Genomic DNA, 19,284 nt, shown 5'->3' with positions numbered 1-19,284 from the left:
AGTTTACTATTGTTTTTACGGTCACATTGTTAAATACAGATGTATGTTTGTATGCTCTTATTCATTCCGAGCTTTCTCTGTGTCAATTACTCTTCACACAGCTTCTACAACAGGGTTTTAACTAATCATAATATTCTCTATATCTGTTTTAATTCTAATTCAGATTTAATATATTGTGAAACACTTATTCTATAATTATAAAATTATACGAGATTTCTGTTATCTTAATTTACATTGGTATATTTTTAATTACTTAATTTTTAAAGCTCTCTGAGCTTGTCTCAAAAATTTGGTTTATTTTTCTATCTAATATGATTATTGTAATGATCATTTACCATATTTATAATATCCTAAAATATATTTTTTGTTAACTAGCCATAGAAAAATTTTCGTAAATACCTATTAAATAATCAAATTTCTGAAGCTTTAAATGTCGTGTACCTACTTGTCCTAAGTTTTGCATCTAGTTGTCAAAAAGTGCCCACAGAGGTTTTAAAATGTTTTATACTTACTTCCAAAGTTACAAAATCTTATTTTTTCCATTAAATTAAAAATAATTAATTTATTATTAAATTAAATTCTGTTCTAAAAATATTAAGTATAATATTAGTCGCTTTAAATGGTTTGCAACGTTTTAAAACTTCTGTGTCTCCGTGTACCATAATAATTGAAAAAGTAATGTAAAAGTTATGCTGTACTGTAAATGGAAACTGATGTTACTCGAGAAATATTACGTTAGTCAATACTAACGTAAGAATAGCTCAGTCCCGTTCAATATTGCGTCTCTATTGAAAAGTTTCTGATTCCGTAGCTTTGGACAGGGGCGAAGGCAGTTTCGATTTAAAAATTCTTACATTTAAAGATTTCAGTAAGAAATGTTGAACATTTCAAGAAAAGCAGATTACATGAAATTAATTATTATTATGAGAGCTCAATATTAATTTGTGAAAATTCACCAAGTTTTGACCCTCTAAAAAGGTTAAGTATATGTATGAAACAAAACTGATAAATATATGAGATTTCGTCGAATTATAAATATGGAATTCAATTAAGTACTAATATTATAATAGATGCCCGGATAAATAAGTTTATCAAAAAAAAATCCCTATACTACGTACGTACCTACTTATTAAAATATGTTAGTAAGAAAATGTATTTTCTGGAAAACTGCCCGCTTTTATAACGCAGACTTTTTGAAAATGAAAACATTAAACTACCTTTGAGCTTACGAGTGCCACAATGCCGCAAGAAGTTTATGCTTTATTCTCTTGCTCTATTAAATAAGCTTTAGGTATAAACAACCCCTGTAAGAGTCTATTCTATCGGACCACACCACAATGCCAAAAATGTTGCCTGGCAGCTACCGTGGTTGTGTAATCATGCTGTCGCTTCAGAAACTGTCTGACGTGCTGTCGCAACCACAGCAAGCCTGTCAAGTGCGAATCAGATTTGCACATGAAGGGTTCTCTACCATCGTACAAGATTATGTGATTTTAAATTAGTTTGATTTACATGGCGGCCATTTAAATGTTTATTATTAGTTTTATAGCCACAATAGAAATACACACTCTGTGAAAATTTCAACTCTCTGCCTATTACGGTTTCTGAGATAAAGCCCGCTGACAGACAGACAGACAGAGGGACGGACAGACAGACCAACGGACATACAGCGAAGGCTTAGTAATGAGGTCCAGTTGGCACAAAATAACAACGTCTCTAGCCGCAATGTGTTTTGTATTGATCACACGTTGATAATAGCCGTTGTACGCGACAGCAAATTTTCGTACGTGTGATTGGAAAATTCGTACACTTTTTGTATAATTTGGTGCCAGGCAATATATTTTTGTCACTGCGGTGTGGTTCTGATTGTGGCATGTTTGAAAGAACCTTAAGCGTGTATAGAGCATTCTCGTATTTCAGTTCCGCGGTAAATTTATTTCAAAGGTAATAAATTTGTATTATGTGTATTCAAGAAATATTTTCGATATATTATAGTGTTACGCTGTTAAAGCAAATATACTTAATATAGGTATAACTACCGATAAGGGGTTGATTTTCCATTTTAAAAATTAGTGAAATTGTAAAGAGCTTATTTGTGTTTAATTTTTTTGTTTGCAAAATCGGTGTGTTTGCGAAAACGTCATTGCCATTGGTTAAGTTTTAGTAGCTCAGTGGTTTAAAAATCATCATTTTATTTTTTGATTGTATTATCTATTGTAAGTATTGTATATTATTTGCTTTTTAGTTTTATGGGATTGTTAAATATTTGTTTAAAAAATATGAATTGTTCGTTTGTGGTTATATTTTTGACTACAAGAGTTTAATTTTTGACTTTATCTTGATACCACCAAGGAGTTTTTACGTACTTAGAGGTAAATAAATTATTTTCATATTAAATTTTGGGGGTAGTCTCAAGAATTTTTGAAACCAAGAATGGATGAATATTGTAAATACGAAAAAGTTTAACTTAGCTACTTCGCCAAATGTATGCGTCAATGTATCATGTACTTAATATTATGTTGTTTTGTAATGCTTGTTTGCGAGCTCGCTAAAGCCCGAGAAAAGTGGTGCTTACTATTTATTTTATACAGAACCGCGTTGATTTATTTTTCAAGGAGAATTTCAGAATGTGTTCTATGCGTCTGTAGTAGATCCTTTATTACGAACTTTCTGCTAAAAAGTAATCTACAATTATTATTGAGTGGATTTTTTTTTATCTACCTAATATCGTCAGGTTTGGTTCGTTTTAAATTCGATAATATAATGATGATTCGATAAGATGAAGGACGGAACTCTGCGACAGTTAAATAATTATAAGTCGCGATTAGAGCTATACGCTTAATTGGATAAATAGTACTATTTTCAGTTGCACATATAAAGGTGGATCCACGCCTGCGCAATCGCATGAACTGTGCAAGCAATGCACATCATAAGCACATAGTGTGGACTTGTCCACGTGCGTGGCATGCTCATGATGTTCGTAAGTTTTTTGGATCGAGTACAAACATGATAATATACAGAGTGTAGCCAGAACGCTAGCAAAAACGAAGACAGGTGATAGTACTGATGATTACTGATAATATACCATAAATTAACTACGAAGAAAATTCGAAATCATCCTGTATTATTTAAAAGTTGCAAATAAAACATTTGATTGACGCTAGAGGTCAACCAACGTTCCGTAAATAGGTCACTCGAAGTCAATGCTACGTCGTAGGTGAGGCATTGGCACGAGTTTTGTATACTATACAATGCGTGTTTGAAAAAATATTAAATCACTAAAACTACAAGATAAGGCAAATGGTTATTGGCATTGGATTATGTTAAGGTAGTATAATAATAACGCTAAGTTTTTGCTAGCGTTCCGGTTACACCCTGTATAGGTACGCGTTCACGACATGCTCGTGCCCACATAGAGTGTTGCGTCCGCTCAGTGTGTGTTATGTGCACGGTTCGTGCACGTGCACAGGTGTGGATGCACATTAATAGTAACCTATTATAGTTTTAGATGTTATTCAATGGAAAGTCATCCCCTAGATCGGTGTCACATGTCTTCCTGCAGCTCTTTACACTGACTTGTAGAGAATTTATTTGTTAGGCTAAATGATGTGATAAGTCAAATGTGTATAAAAGCAAAATATATTTTAAAAGTTAGAGTGTAAAAGTGATTATTTATTGCATAGTTTAATTAATAGATTAGTTGTAAGTACCTACTAGACGAATAAATGTGAGCCGTGGACTGACAATCACTTCGTTTCAATTGTTTTGGCTTCTTTATGCAGAACCTTGATACCTAACCCTCAACTTCGGGCGAACTATGGTTGATTTTTTTTATTATACTTACTGCTATTCAATCCTCAGAATATATTTTTATTTTAATACCTACATATTATTATTTTTATATTATATTTTATACCTGTTTTTAACTAAACATAGCGAGCAAAAGAGCAGGTGGATCAGCTGATGTTCAGTGATTACCGCCGCCCATGAACATTAATTGTAGTACCAGAGTTTTTTTTAAATATTGTGGTAGCTCTTATATTTCCGGGGTTAGTCTTTTAAAATATAAAATTTTGACTAACATTGTTTCAGTAGTTTTCTGTCAAAGGAACGGTTTTGCAGTGCAAACAAAATGGTTAATAGGTATAGGTATCGAGCGATATCGAGTTTCACACTCATTTTAATTTGGACTCGCTTTACAGGCTGTTGACTCGGATGGATGTTTGCCTGCACACGTCAAAGTTACTTGGATATTGGCGCATTGATATTGCATTCATCAAATACAGCTTTTTGAATGCAGTGTGCAGTTTCGGAATGCTGTAAATACGTAGTTTAGATCCCTCTTTCATTCAACTACATCTGTACGATTTTTAACATTTGTTGGAGTTTCCAAAATCAGTGCCGGACTAAAGGTACCGGAGGTCGCGGTCCATTGCGGACCTCGGGTCTATTTTTTTTTAAAAGAATATTAGTCATTATAATCACGACTAACATTCCCCTGGTGGGGTTTGAACCACCGACCTTTCGAATTTCAGTCCGCTCTTATAACCGTTGAGCTATTGAGGTCTATGACACCTCCAAACCGATAAGTCCTTTAGTGAAATGATGTTCTGTAAACCAGAGTATGTTTGGATTTCTAATTTTTTGTGATAATGTTTTAACTACTCAAAAAAATTACTTATCCAAATAATTTTTAAATACATATTGAAAATTGCGGGACCGGCAGGATTCGAACGTGCATCTTCTGGGAATCGCGCCCGATGCCTTGACCATTAGGCCACAGTCCGCCTCCGTTGTAGGTCCTAATCCAATTTGGATAAAAATTAAACTGTACGTAAGTATAAAATGTATGATTATTGATTATTTATTCACTTCATAGATCCCTATAGGAGTAAAAACCGCGTCAAATTAAAATAATAGAGAACGGGGGACTCATTTATTGATGTCATCTCGAGCTTCTGAGAGCATAATCCGCCTCTGCCCAAAATCTTGATCAAGAAACACTAATGTTCCTTGGCTTCGCTGAGACCTCAGCGTGCCTAGCCCTACTCTTACCCACACATATAAATCGTGTATAGACAGGCCGGTATGCCGGTAGTAGTAATAGGTAATTAAATCAGTTCGTTAAATGTCAGGGGTGTGACTTAACTTTTGCCTCACTGCAGACCGTTGTCAAGAAAACACTGTTCATTTGTATGATATTGAATAAAAGATACCTATCACTGAATAACAATTTATAGCTACTTCATTAATTAAATTACTTTGTTTCAGTTATAGAACGAATGCCAAAGCGACCGCATAATGAAATGAAAATATGAGTATTGAACTATTAAATACGTATTTTTGTTTATTAAAGGTAATTGCCCACAAGACCAGTTGAAGGCGCAAGAATCGTCAGAGCCGCAAGAGGCTCACGAATTTCATCAATCATGAAATCATTTTTCAATACTGAAAGTGCTTTTTATGACGTCATTATGTAGATTTGGCTCGCGGTCGCTTCGATGAATATGCTATGACATAAGCAGAGATCGGCGCTGACATGACCTATCTTCTTCTCGACTCTCCACTATTGAAGGTTGAGTATCTCTTTATATAAATATGTTCGTATCCCACCATTATGAGATGCGCTCACTTTGCACACGCATTCATAATTATGAGTTTTGTGTTGTATGTGTTGTTGTTCACAGTATGTGTTGAGAATCCGTGAGTGCAATCCAGTCTCATAGTACTTGAAGGATCGGGATCATTCATGCCTTTCTGTACGTGTTCGCACGACCGAATTCTATACGAACTCGCGTGCAAAATAAGGGCGGCCTTACTCTGCCCTTCGGAAAACTAAAGTAAAGTGCAAAGTTCTACATTGACTATATCCTCAAATATTCCTGCTTTGCTCAATTTTTCCATTTTTCTCTGAAAGAGGATACCGGTCATGTCTAAGGCTTTCCTGCGCTTAATGGCCTTAATTGAGTCCTATATTTACACGCATATTTTCTTTGGACCCGATGCTACTGACATACATATTCATTACTAACCAAACACGTTCCTTTTAGCTTAAGGTTTTTTGCGCCTTTTGCGGCTCTTGTGCCTCTTTAGTTCTTACGGCTATCACAAGCAATTATGAAGTGATTGTTGGTGAAGTGAAATATGTTTATTTTAGTTTATTACCTGCAGGCCATTCCACGTAAATATTTGTTTTTGTTTATTACTTACATTATTCTGATTGTGAAATGTGGTGAAATAAAAGCTTTTGAAGCAAAAATTGGTTTATTTTATCTTCCTGGTAGGTATAATCATCTTTACTATCATAAAACTAACTGATCCGCCCCGGCATCGCTTGGATATAATTTCTGTAAATTGATATAATCGATCTATTTGTAATTTGTCTGTAAGTTACTTATCAATGTTCTTTTGTTAGAAATTGTATGGCCTTTTTAACCAGCGCCTTTCAAAAAGGGCGCATTTCTCAAATCGTCGCGTATTTTTTTTTTAAATATAACTACATTGCTAGGTAACTTATCAAGATGTGAATTATTGATATTATATTGCTTATTTATTAATTTGGTCCATTCGACATTGCCTTGATTAGCCTGCACTAGGCATTTTTTTGCAAGTAAATTTTTTCTTTGATAACTAAGTTTTATTTAATACTAGCCGATGCCCGCGACTTCGCCCGCGTGGATTTAGGTTTTTTGAAATCCCGTGGGAACTCTTTGATTTTCCGGGATAAAAAGTAGCCTATGTGCTAATCCAGGATATTACCTATCTCCATTCTAAATTTCAGCCAAATCCGTCCAGTAGTTTTTGCGTGAAGGAGTAACAAACATACACACACACACACACACACACACACACACACACACACACACACACACACACACACACACACACACACACACACACAAATATTTAGCTACTAACTCGATAAGCATGCGCTGGCCTTTAGAGCCGCGTTGGATACTACCTTGCCTTGATTAGCCTGCACTAGGCATTTTTTTGCAAGTAAGGTTTTTTTTGATAACTAAGTTTTATTTAATATTTGCAAATTAAATAAATGTGAGTTCAAGTTTTTTTCAAAAATAGCTAGGTACTAACTCGATAAGCATGCGCTGGCCTTTAGAGCCGCGTTGGATACTACTGTTCTGTTTGTTTCAGCCTTAAGTAATTTTATTTCACAAAGCGATTAGAAAGATATAAATGATAGATAAAAAGGGGAAATTAAAATGAACGGACAATACAATCCGTTATTAAATACAACAATCCTTTGATCTAACATCAAAGTCATTGCCTCAGCTGAGAAGTAATTTGTTTCAAAGTCTGCTTTGAATCAAGATAATACAATGATCTGTAATCGGTTTGATCTTAGAAATACGAGTAAAGTTCAAAGATTTATCACTCGATGCTGGTGATTCATAACTCTACATCCTTTTAAAGTCTTATTCAACTGTACCTACTCTCAAAGGAAGTCCATAGTAATAAATGCAAAAATGGATCTGTCTGTCTGTCTGCTAGTTTTTCACGGCCCATGCATTCAACTGATTTTAACTAAATTTGAACAGTATTTTTGTGATGTAACCACAAATTAAGGGGTTTCGGAATTTTTCCTTTGCTTCTTCTAGATAAGACACTGCTAAGTACTTGGCACATGATTCTGGGTTAACGGGACGTACTCTTGAGGTTTTGATTCCCTTTAATTGACAGACACGACAGACAGACAAGGAAGTGAGGGGTTCCCTTTTTCCTACGGAAATCTAAAAACGAAATTCGTATGCGATGATCTAAAAAAACACATTAAACTAGAGTACAGTTCACGTAATGATCATGAATATTGAAAGGTTTCTTACTCGAAAGAAGCCGAGGAGAAAATAATATTATTATTATAAGCTCATACAGAATTATAGGCGATAACAAGTCGCGTTGGTGTAAAGGGGATGAATTATTCATTCGGTACGATCAATACTTATTACATATTATTTTGTGGTAGCGATGGAAGCCGTTTCATCACAAGTTTTCCACACAAATATGTGCATGCTCAACGGGCATTGCCAGGACCAGTGGGTTGATTCGGTAACTCAGTGTCTAACACTGAATGATAGACACTGAGCTCATTTTTTAATCCATTGAAGGTATTCTACGAAAAAATATTTTAGTATCACCCAGTGAAGCAGCAATATAGAACCAACCCACCTCGGTGGGTATCATTCAGTGTTAGACACTGAGTTAGCGAATCACCTAGCAGTATGTAGGTATACCTGGGACACATAATCTGGGTTGGTAGATCTAGTTACGAGAAGGAAGTTAGCTGCCTTTTTTTTTTCTTTTCATGAGGGAAATACGTCATGGATACCACCAGCCACGGGGGAGCACAGTGGTTATGTCGGACTCCTACCGACTAGAAACCTAAAAACGTTTCATTCCATCGCTGACGACGGAACACAAGGGACCGACAACCCCTCGTTTCTTCCCCATCATTTAGTCACACTTCACACTAATAATAAAAATGCGAAAGTTTGTGAGTGTATGTTTGTTACTCCTTCACGTACTCGACAGATTTGACTGAAATTTGGAATGGAGATAGATAACACCCTGGATTAGCACACATATGCTACTTTTTATGCCGGAAAATCAAAGAGTTCCTACGGGATTTCGAAAAACCGAAAAACCGAAATCCACGCGGACGAAGTCGCGGGCATCAGCTAGTAACTTATAATTCTAAAATCAAACTTTACATCATAATAAAAATGTGTTGGAAACCGATATTTCTCTTATCGACGGAAACCACCCGCCAGTCAATTGTCGCTTTTATTACGACATCGCCTTTAATCTTTTTCCACTTTGTTCCAATAAACTTAGTAGCTACTTTATAATTATATTAATATTTTTATTTTCTAGCTTCCGTTTAATCAATAGTGATTAGGCATAATAATTAGGCTAATGCGCTCCACCTAAAGTATTTTCAGCGTTTAAACTATAGTAAGTGATATCTAATACTAATATTATTGGTGCGAAAGTCTGTTTGTTTGTCCTTCCTTCACATCCTAACTAAGCAAACGATCGACTTGATTTTTAGCATTGAGATAGTTGAAAGGACGGAGAGTAACATAAGCTACTTTTTATCCCAGAAAGAAAGAATTCCCACAGGATTTTAAAAACCTAAATCCACGCTGACGAAGTCACAGGCTTCAGCTAGTAATATCTACCTATATAAATTAATAATTGTTATTAAGTTTAATATAACACTTACTCTAAAATATACATGGTATTGATATCTGCTACCTAATTTCAGTTACCCTGTTAGGTACAGGGTAACTTTGCCTTTAGCAAAATATTTAAAAGAAAATCCATATCCATACTAATATTATAAATGCGAAAGTGTGTCTGTCTGTCTGTCTGTCTATCTGTCTGTCTGTCTGTCTGCTACCTTTTCACGGCCCAACAGTTAAACCGATTCTGACGAAATTTGGTACAGAGGTAGCTTGCGTCCCTGTAATTGACATAGACAACTTTTTATCCCAAAAAAGCAAATAGTTCCCACGGGATCTTTAAAAATCTAAATCCACGACGACGAAGTCGCGGGCATCCTCTAGTATTTTATAAATTCTTGCGTTTGTGATAAAATTTGGCAAACATTATTCAAACTAATTCTTTCAAGTCGAAAACATCAGTAGTTACTGAAATACAGCAGCAGTGAAAGATGGACAGACCAAGTAGCACCATTTCCTTTTAACATATCGGGTACGGAACTCTGAAAACTGCTAAACACCTGATGATTCCTAGTAAAGTTTTAGAACATTTTGTATTCACTTTCAAATATGGTGAACATTTAATTATAACGCCCGCGCCGGTTTTATTACATAACTTTTAACGAATTTCTTCCGTTCGGATAAACTTCATAATATAATTCGGATACCTATCAAGTTTGAAAATTGTTTTGAATTTTTTTAGTTGTAGCGTCCGATTTGCTCGGATCGGTGCCCATGCGATGGACCGACCAAATTAAGTCTGCTGTGGGCGTGTACCAGGTTGTACGAGTGTACCAGGCTGTCAGCCAGCAGGGAGAAGTGGCGAATGCTCGTGAGGCGCATAACATCTGCCCTCAAAGACGTTGCTTCGTGATGACCACGACCGCTTTGCCAAGAGTGATACGACAAAGTAGAAAGAAGAAGAAGTGGCACTTCAAGAAAGTAAGTTGTAAGTAGAAAATCCTGAAACACAGTATTCATTTCATCAGGGGGCAGGACTGAATCTTGTAACCACTACGTTTTGTTAAGTTAATAAAGATTTATTTATTTAAAAAAGTAGTATTTTTTTTTTCGTTGAAAAGCTTAAGTCTTTTTAAGAGAAAGTGTTGCCCCAAAATTAGGCTAATCTGAAAAGATCGTAATTACTTTATAACGAGAATTCTTCCCGCTTTGTTCGTAGTCTCCAACTAAAAAAAAACTGCACGTTAACCCGACCTCTTTAATTCACATAAAAGCGTGATTCAGAAAGGGTCTATTCAATGACGCCATTATGGGTGTTGTTGAGCGACTGAAAGGCTAATGTCCTCGAGATAGAACGTCTACGGTACCGTAAAACGTTATGTCTACCTAATAGCGCATTCAGATTGTTCCAGCTACTGAAAACTGAACAGTGTTTTTATGCCATCATAGATGTACAATGTTCTATTAGAACGCTAGCAAAAACGAGGAAATCCTGTATTTTTTCAAGTTCAAATTATTGGAAATTAAACATCTGTCTGACGGTAGAGGTCAACGAACGTTGCGTAGACGGGCGCCGCGGGATCAATGCCGCGTCGTAGGCAGAGCATACGATGCGGGTTTGAAAAATACTAAATCTATAAATCTACAAGCTTAAGACATAAGTTGTTTAGGTAGTAGTTTATGATAGCGCTTAGTTTTCGCTGGAATTTATTTACATCCTTTATATCGATACCTATATTTAAAACGACACATGCTTCAATAAATGGCCTGTAAAAAAGTTGTTGCTTTTATTTGCTTCCTGATCGTTATGTGTTATTTTTGCATAATGGCGAACGCTACAAGCAAGTCAGAAGACTATAATTACTACAGACTATAAAACTAAATAATTAATATGGATGGCTCTTAGCCTACGGATATTTATTTATTTTATTCATAATATACAAGTTAACCCTTGACTGCGATCTCACCTGGTGGTAAGTGATGACGTTGTTTAAGGTAGAAGCGAGTTAACGCGGGCAGGTATGGACAGTTTTTACAAAACCCATAACCCCTACGTTTTCTACATGTACCGAACGCTAACTTACTTGGCAAAGAATCTAATCCGTTACCTCCCACTAATAAGACCACAACCCTTACCACTGTGCTAAGGAGATCGTCATAGTCATAGACATTTATTATTCATAACATACATTATACGTCAAAAATATTAATATGGATATTAGTATGGATACTCCACTCCTTGTACCCAATACTTTCAGTTACTCTGGTTCTCAGCCTCTACTATTGAAAGGCAAATCGGCTTACAGAACGTGCGTGGTATTATGTAAACCCCGACGGATTTGCGCCATGTCGAACGGAATATCAATCTTGGAGCTGCACTGTGGCTGACTTTCAGTCGTTAATCATGAGATGTCGAGTTTGACGTGTAATACTTGCCTCTTTGAATGCAATAATAAACTTGTTTGCTTTTTATTACTGAAATATAATTTCATGCTGTCCTAAATTTAAATTAATGATTTTTGTGATCACATGAAAATATTTTGTAGCATGCTGTAGACTTTTTAACCCCCAAACCAAAAACAGTGTTATAAGTTTGACGTGTGTTTCTGTGTATCTGTCTGTGGCATCGTAGCTTCTAAACTAATGAACCGATTTTAATTTAGTTTTTTTTTAAAGATGTCTTGATCGAGAGTGTTCTTATATAATCCAAGAAAATCGGTCCAGCCGTTTGAAAGTTATCAGCTCTTTTCTAGTTACTGTAACCTTCACTTGTCGGGGGTGTTATAAATTTTTAATTTACACTTGTTCTTCTTCTACTATTTCGTAGTGATTCTTTGACTACCATATTATAGGCAAAAGCTATAACCAAACAGTTTTTTTCGGCACAGTGCTATATTTAGGAACCAGTGAAGAATCTACTGTATATAGTACGCGACAGGTCAAGACGGCAATCCCCGCGCCCGCGGGATCATTATTTGGTACACTTACTATTTCATTTAATTTCTGCTACAATATACATTATACACTCATTTATACAAGAACCATATCAGATCGCGGAACGACATAAGTTTCCGCCTGGTTGGTGTCTGTTTGCCCTCTGGAAGGCCTCCTCTAACCTTTTCCATACTTCTCTATCCCTTGCCTTTCTTGTCCAGGTTTCGCCTGCCACTTTAACTATATTTCGTCATCGCATCTCCCGTCATCAGTTCAAACTAAATACTTCAAAAATAGTTCTCACGACAAAAAGTTTTCTCCACAGCACAGTTTAACCACTATTTCGCTACTATGCACAATAAAGTTTCTGGCAATTTTATTTCCGGTTTTTACATTTTCAGCGATTTTAGTTATTAACTGTACCTATGGTACCAAGCAGTTGAAACTACAGTTTGCAGTTTGCAGCAGTAGGTAGTCTCACAGAACACTCCATTGCCAAGTAAACTTTTAAATCGAATTACATTAAAAGTTTATTTGTAGTAACTATACCGTCGTCGCTGACTGTGAGTGGGAGTTTGTGATTTTCACTTGTTACGTTCTTCAGTACTTTACGAGGGAATTCTTGGACAGATTGGTGCAACAAAGAGAACAAAGTACTAACTAGATTTAGGAATTTGCTCTTTTAGCCAAAGCACACACGATATTGTACGGATAGACGATTTTACGGCTCATGCTCGTATTTATTTTAATTACGTTTTAGTTTTTATACAACGTAAAGTTATTGAAAACCACTATTACAATGTAAAGAATTATTTAATGAGTTCCCGGTGATTGCGGTGGACAAAATAAAAGAATATGACAGAAAAAAGGCAGAAAAAAAACTCTGAAGGAATAGTGGTCGATAGGTATAGTATGCATTAGTATGTATGTATGGTATGTATGTTTACAATTACGTATTAGTATTAAGAAATATAGAATAGCAAATTCAGTATAATTATGTAGGTATGGTTCAGGATATAACTCCAGCATATAAACCCATGTGGTTTAAGCTGGAGCCACGATTGACAGGTATAATGTTTTTCGTTGTAACAGTGGAAAGTAAAAAAAAAATATATGATAAGAAAGCTCGGGAATGAGTTGCCTAACAGCTTTGATAGTTCTAATAGGTTTAAGTGATTTTGTGAATTAGTGATAATAAAAAAATCTGCTCTTTTTATTATCACCACTTACTATTATTACCCGGCTGAGTTCGTCGTCAGCTCTTCTCAGACCGGGGTGGGTCTGGAATCATTGTAACGTTAGTACTTTAGTTTTAAGTTAGCGTAATTAATTATTATCACCACAACATTATCTTACAAATTCAACCAAAGTCTACGTACCAACTTTGAATGAATTTTTTTTTTTTGAATGAATTTGAATGAACTTTGACTTTGAAATATTGTTTCAAATCATTTATAACTGCAATGTGGGAGAGCCCTGATGCCTATAACACGAGTGTACAACTTATTTTAGGCATCAGTGGTTTAACCTAATTTTTGGTTGTAATTTTATGGTGAAACAAAAAAAAGATTTTAAGATTTTAAAGCACCATAAAATTTACATTAATGTGTTTCTACGAGTATGTATAAATCTAGTTCCAAATGCACAATATGTTTCGAATAGATATTAAAAGGAAATCGCGCTAAAACGTCAAAAGTAAGAACGGCTACAACAACATAATACAGCAAAGTGCTACGACATCGCAGCTGTTCACCTCGAGGGATTACATGGCAGATGCGACATTTCTCGCTGCCAGTGCTATTCCATCGCGCTTATTCTTTTTTGGCGTTTTCGTTCAATATTTTTGGCTTTTAGGACGTTCCTCAACTGTCCGATTGAATTGAAATTTTGCAGATACGATGTGGTTTGGTTGTGGGTACGTTTGTTAGTAAATGTTATAAGTAGTATTAGTTAATGTTCAATAATATTGTAAATCATTGTATAACTGCAATTTGGCAGCACCATAAGATTTAGCTACGTGTACGTATGTATTAAGCGGGGTCTCTCCGTCACTCACTCCATACAAACGTAGTTCGTCTCTCATTGAAATACTAACCAATCATACTCAATGGAATTTTGTAGAAACGTTCCGGAAAATAATATCTATGTCTGTGGTTTTCCAGATTTCCGTTAAAATATTCGGTTTCAAAGTTGCGCGGTCTTAAAAGTTCACATACAAATCTTTGAGCGCCTGTAATTTTAAAACTACATATTTTTAGAAAAATCTAAAACACCACAGGCACAGATATTAGTTTTTAGAATATGTCTTCAAATTTTCAAGGACTTTGGTTGCTTAATATTCAAATGAAATTGGGACTACGATTGTATGGAGTAAGTGACAGAGAGAACCCTGTTAAATGTGGTTATAAATGCACAATATGTTTCGAATCGCGCTGAAACGTCAAAAGTACAAACGGCTACAACAACATAATACAGCAAAGTGCTTCGACATCGCAGCTGTTCACCTCGAGGGATTACATGGCAGATGCGACATTTCTCGCTGCCAGTGCTATTCCATCGCGCTTATTCTTTTTTTGGCCTTTTCGTTTAATAGTTTTGGCTTTTAGGAAGTTCCTATTGGACTTTTAGGAGCAGTGATGTACGTTTTTAAAAGCTTTTTATTAGTTTGACGTTTTGTATGCCATAAATATCGTACAAACTGCTAAAATATTTTTAAAAAACCGTGTGAAGTGCGACTCGGACCCGCACACGAAGGGTTCCGTACCGTTGTACAAGATATACCTAACACCTTTATGTAGAACTCTGCAAGTTAATAATGGTCTGCGCCATCTATACCTATGTGATTTAGTAAATTAAATTTTTCGTGAGCACGTTTTTTTTGTGTGATTTAACCACAAATTCACGGTTTTTAGATTTTTAGGGTTCCGTACCTCAAAAGGAAAAACGGAACCCTTATAGGATCACTTTGTTGTCTGTCTGTCTGTCCGTCTATCGTGTCTAATATAAAACCATCGTTTTAATTTCAAAAAGTAAAAAAAAAACTATTTAGAATCTTTTAAGTATCTTTATATTGTAGTAGTCGTTTTTTTACTCTTTGATGTGAACTTTATTTATAAACCTATTCAAGTTCTTTACTTTTATTGTACCTAGTAGGTAGGTATATCGCACAATATTGCTGAATGGAGGGAAGTGTTATAAAGGCGGGAAAAGGTCACTAGGGCACATGAAATAAATATATTCTAATATTATCAGTGAGTAGGTAGGTACTCTTCTATGAGACACCTACCCATACATTTTGTTCTGTTTTTGAAAATGCATGATTCCATCTAAACTAAATATTTATTTACTTTGTGATACATTAACATAATTATATTAATACAATATTTTGTTATCTCAGTTGTACGTTTACCTGCAGTTGATTATGACTGAAATTATTGTTTAGGCTCTTTTGTGATAAAGCCCTTTTGCATCAGACCGTAAAAACAAACGAATTTTCATGTTGGATCAGGTTTTGTACTTTCTTTATAAGATGCCTACCTACTAAAATATTCAATTTTAAAATAACTCATAGATATCTATACTCTATAGAATATCTAGCTAATATTCAATCTCCAATTCTTAAAATTCTATCTCATATTCAATTTCCAAATAATGTGTGCTCCGAACTTGAATTTCCTATCTATAAGTATGCCACCATAATTGATCTATTAGGTACCTATCTACCAGTCTATAGGTATTAAATTTATAGCGACCCTTCCCAATTTGACTCCTCAGTGAATTTTACATCGCCTTTCTACCTTTTATGGTGCGTATCCCCGTGATATAAATCTGTTATAATTTAGCTAAATATAACTTGTCTACAGTTCGAAAACATATTTATAAACCTACTAGTACTTAGATTTCTCTCAGCGTCGTACTCCTCATTACTGAGTATTGTGACCCCTTTCCATTAATCGAGTTCTCTTAGTATAATATTACGGTCGGTTCCTAGGTCCTTACCTACAACTCGACTAAGAGAATTCCAATTCTTATATTTATAGTAATTTATTATCGATGTTAGTGATAATAGGGGGCCGTCGTCTTAATCTACTCAACTTCCTTCTGTAAGAATATTTTTCGCGATGAAAATATTCGTCTGAGTACGAACTGAGTGGGAAAAAAACGATTCTGTATGGCACTTCGACCGAGATCTACAGTTTATTCTATAAAGCATACTCTGACTTTGCTCAGACTTACCTAAAGTGTATAATGGCCGAAATCGACAGTAAAGGCCATCTTTATATGTCAACAAGTGTAAATTAAAAATTTATAACACCCCCGACGATCCAAAGTATTTGAGTTTTCCAAAACATCATTTTCAAATAAATAATTATGTATGTAGGCAACGTCCATCTTGACAGCTTGACATTTGTCTATTGACATAATATTATGAACCTAACGGTTATCTAACCTTCTTTTCTACAAGAAAACTAGAAAAGAGCTGATAACTCTTAAACGGCTGAACCAATTTTTTTAGATTATAGCTAAGAACACTCTCGATCAAGCCACCTTTCAAACAAAAATAACTAAATTAAAATCGGTTCATTCGTTTAGGCGCTACGATGCCACAGACAGATACACAGATACACAGACACACAGATACACAGATACACACGTCAAACTTATAACACCCCTCTTTTTGGGTCGGGGGTTAAAAATAGTATGGTGTATTTTGATAAATAACAACGTTGCTAAGTAACTTATCAATCAGTAGATTATAGATAGGTCGATTTTATTTCCTATATTATAAGTTTATCTGGTGGGAGACTTCGGCCGTGGCTAGTTACCTCCTACCGGCAAAGCCTTGCCGCCAAGCGATTTAGTGTTCCAGTACAATGCCGTGTAGAAACCAATCCAGGTAAGATCGCTTCCAACTTAGACAGCATTATTCTTATATTAGACTTACCACCAGATGAGATTGCAGTCAAAGGCTATCTTGTACCTCAAAAAAAGTATGTAAGTGTAAAATCTTACGCAATTCTCTTCAAATGTCTATGTTATTCCAAGGTTTTGATTTTATACAAGGATCTCTTAACCTAGATAGGGGCTGCGCTACAGTTCTGAATGACTCTCGATTTTTCCCTAAAATTGTTACCTGTGGAATAAAGTAACGTTAAAAATATTATTACTACAGACTTTATACGGATTTTATTTTACGCGGAAAGAATTCACGGTACGGTTAAAAAAGTTTTTATCAGTCTTATTGCATTTATTTTACTACCATGGACGTTGAAAATGTTTACTACGTCCTTATTAAATTTCCTTTCTCGTGCAATTTTTTCACGGTTACTCGGACGTAGTCAGCGATATAAATGTTTTACTAGATGCGGCACTTCATAGTAACAAAATGTTACTATAAAGCTTATACGTATTTTTAGTTACAGCCATCTCCCTGCGCGAGTGGCACGCAGTTTCAATCATGACGCGTTGCGAGCTGAGTCCCTGTGAAAGGTGGAGTCCTTTTTGACAGGGACTCCAAATTAGTCGAGCTTACGTCTATTTACCATGTCAGTACAGCCGGAAGCATTTATCACACTATCACACTTAGTATTATAAAGGCGAAAGTTTGCGTGTATGTGTGTGTTTGTTACTCCTTCACGCAAAAACTATTGGACGGATTGAACTGAAATTTAGAATGGAGATAGATTATACTTTGGATTAGCACATAGGCTACTTTTTATCCCGAAAATCAGAGAATTCCCCCGGGATTTTTAAAAAACCTACATCCACGCGAATGAAGTCGCGAGCATCAGTACTATTTAAAATATGGTTTAATCTGATTTATCTTTAAAACTATAAAGCGCCTCATCTAGCGGAACATTATATCGCTGGACGTAGCGCACCGGGTGTTGAGCGTTTCAATAACAAGACGCAATCTAAGTGGGAATACGGTTAAAAGTTTTCTTCTGCAGGGATAATCGCTTGGCTTAATCTTTTCGATTTAAAATTTTATACAGGTAAGCGATATTTTTTACTCAATTTCATGTTGCCTTGACAGACATTTTTTGTTACTTTCCTAACAAAATGTTGTTCATTATACCTAAGCATTATTTTTATACCTAGAAGTGTTTATGACCACCCATATCATAAATGCGAAAGAGAGTCTGTTGTTAGTTTGTCCTTCAGTCACGCTACAGTGGTGCTAATGTGATTTTGACGGATGCGAACAGGAATGTTGCTTTCACAAGAAAGCCTACTCTTGTATCTGAATTGTCATTACACCCCTGGCCAGTCAACTGTCTGCCTTCCATGTGCCTACTTCCAAAATGTTTGAAAAGAGCAACCGCCGAGTTTATTGCTGGTTCTTCTCGGTAGGAAAGGCATTCTGAGCTAGTGTTAAATGCTTTTGACGATTTAAAAGTACTTGAAAAGTCTAATTGAATAAAAATATTTATATTTTGAATTTTGAATGGTCTCTACTTAATAACTAACTGATTGGTGGTTATAAGTTTTAGAAGGTTTCCCTATTTTGTTGTAAATACTGTGACTGATCCAAAACAATAAACTGATAATATTAATTCAAATAAACAAAAGATAATGTTATTTATAAAAATAATATTTGTCTGTCTGCCTGTCTATTTTTAACCCCCGACCCAAAAAGAGGGGTGTTATAAGTTTGACGTGTGTATCTGTGTATCTGTCTGTGGCATCGTAGCGCCTAAACGAATGAACCGATTTTAATTTAGATTTTCTTGTTTGAAAGGTGGCTTGATCGAGAGTGTTCTTAGCAAGAAAATCGGTTCAGCCGTTTGAAAGTTATCAGCTCTTTTCTAGTAACTGTAACCTTCACTTGTCGATGGTGTTATAAATTTTTAATTTACACTTGTTTACCTATGCGTTCGCGCATCGTTCATCGGATTGAATTGTAATTTTCTACAGTAAGTAGTGTTGGGACTTGCGGGAAGGTTTCCGATATACTCGTACTATCAACTAACAATTAATAATACTCATTAGTAGCGTGCAAGTCATAGTGGAACGTATGCCGAGCATTAAGTAGGTACCTAGTCCAAAATAACATTATTATGTAGGTTAACTGTGATTCAATACCGAAAGCCTTTTCAGCAGTGAATCTACTTGGTTGCACACGATTGTATTCTTTGAAAGTTTCTTT

Source organism: Maniola jurtina, chromosome 11, assembly GCF_905333055.1.
Source record: "Maniola jurtina chromosome 11, ilManJurt1.1, whole genome shotgun sequence".
Classification (NCBI taxonomy): domain Eukaryota; kingdom Metazoa; phylum Arthropoda; class Insecta; order Lepidoptera; family Nymphalidae; genus Maniola; species Maniola jurtina.
Note: the sequence above shows the minus strand (reverse complement) of the source record.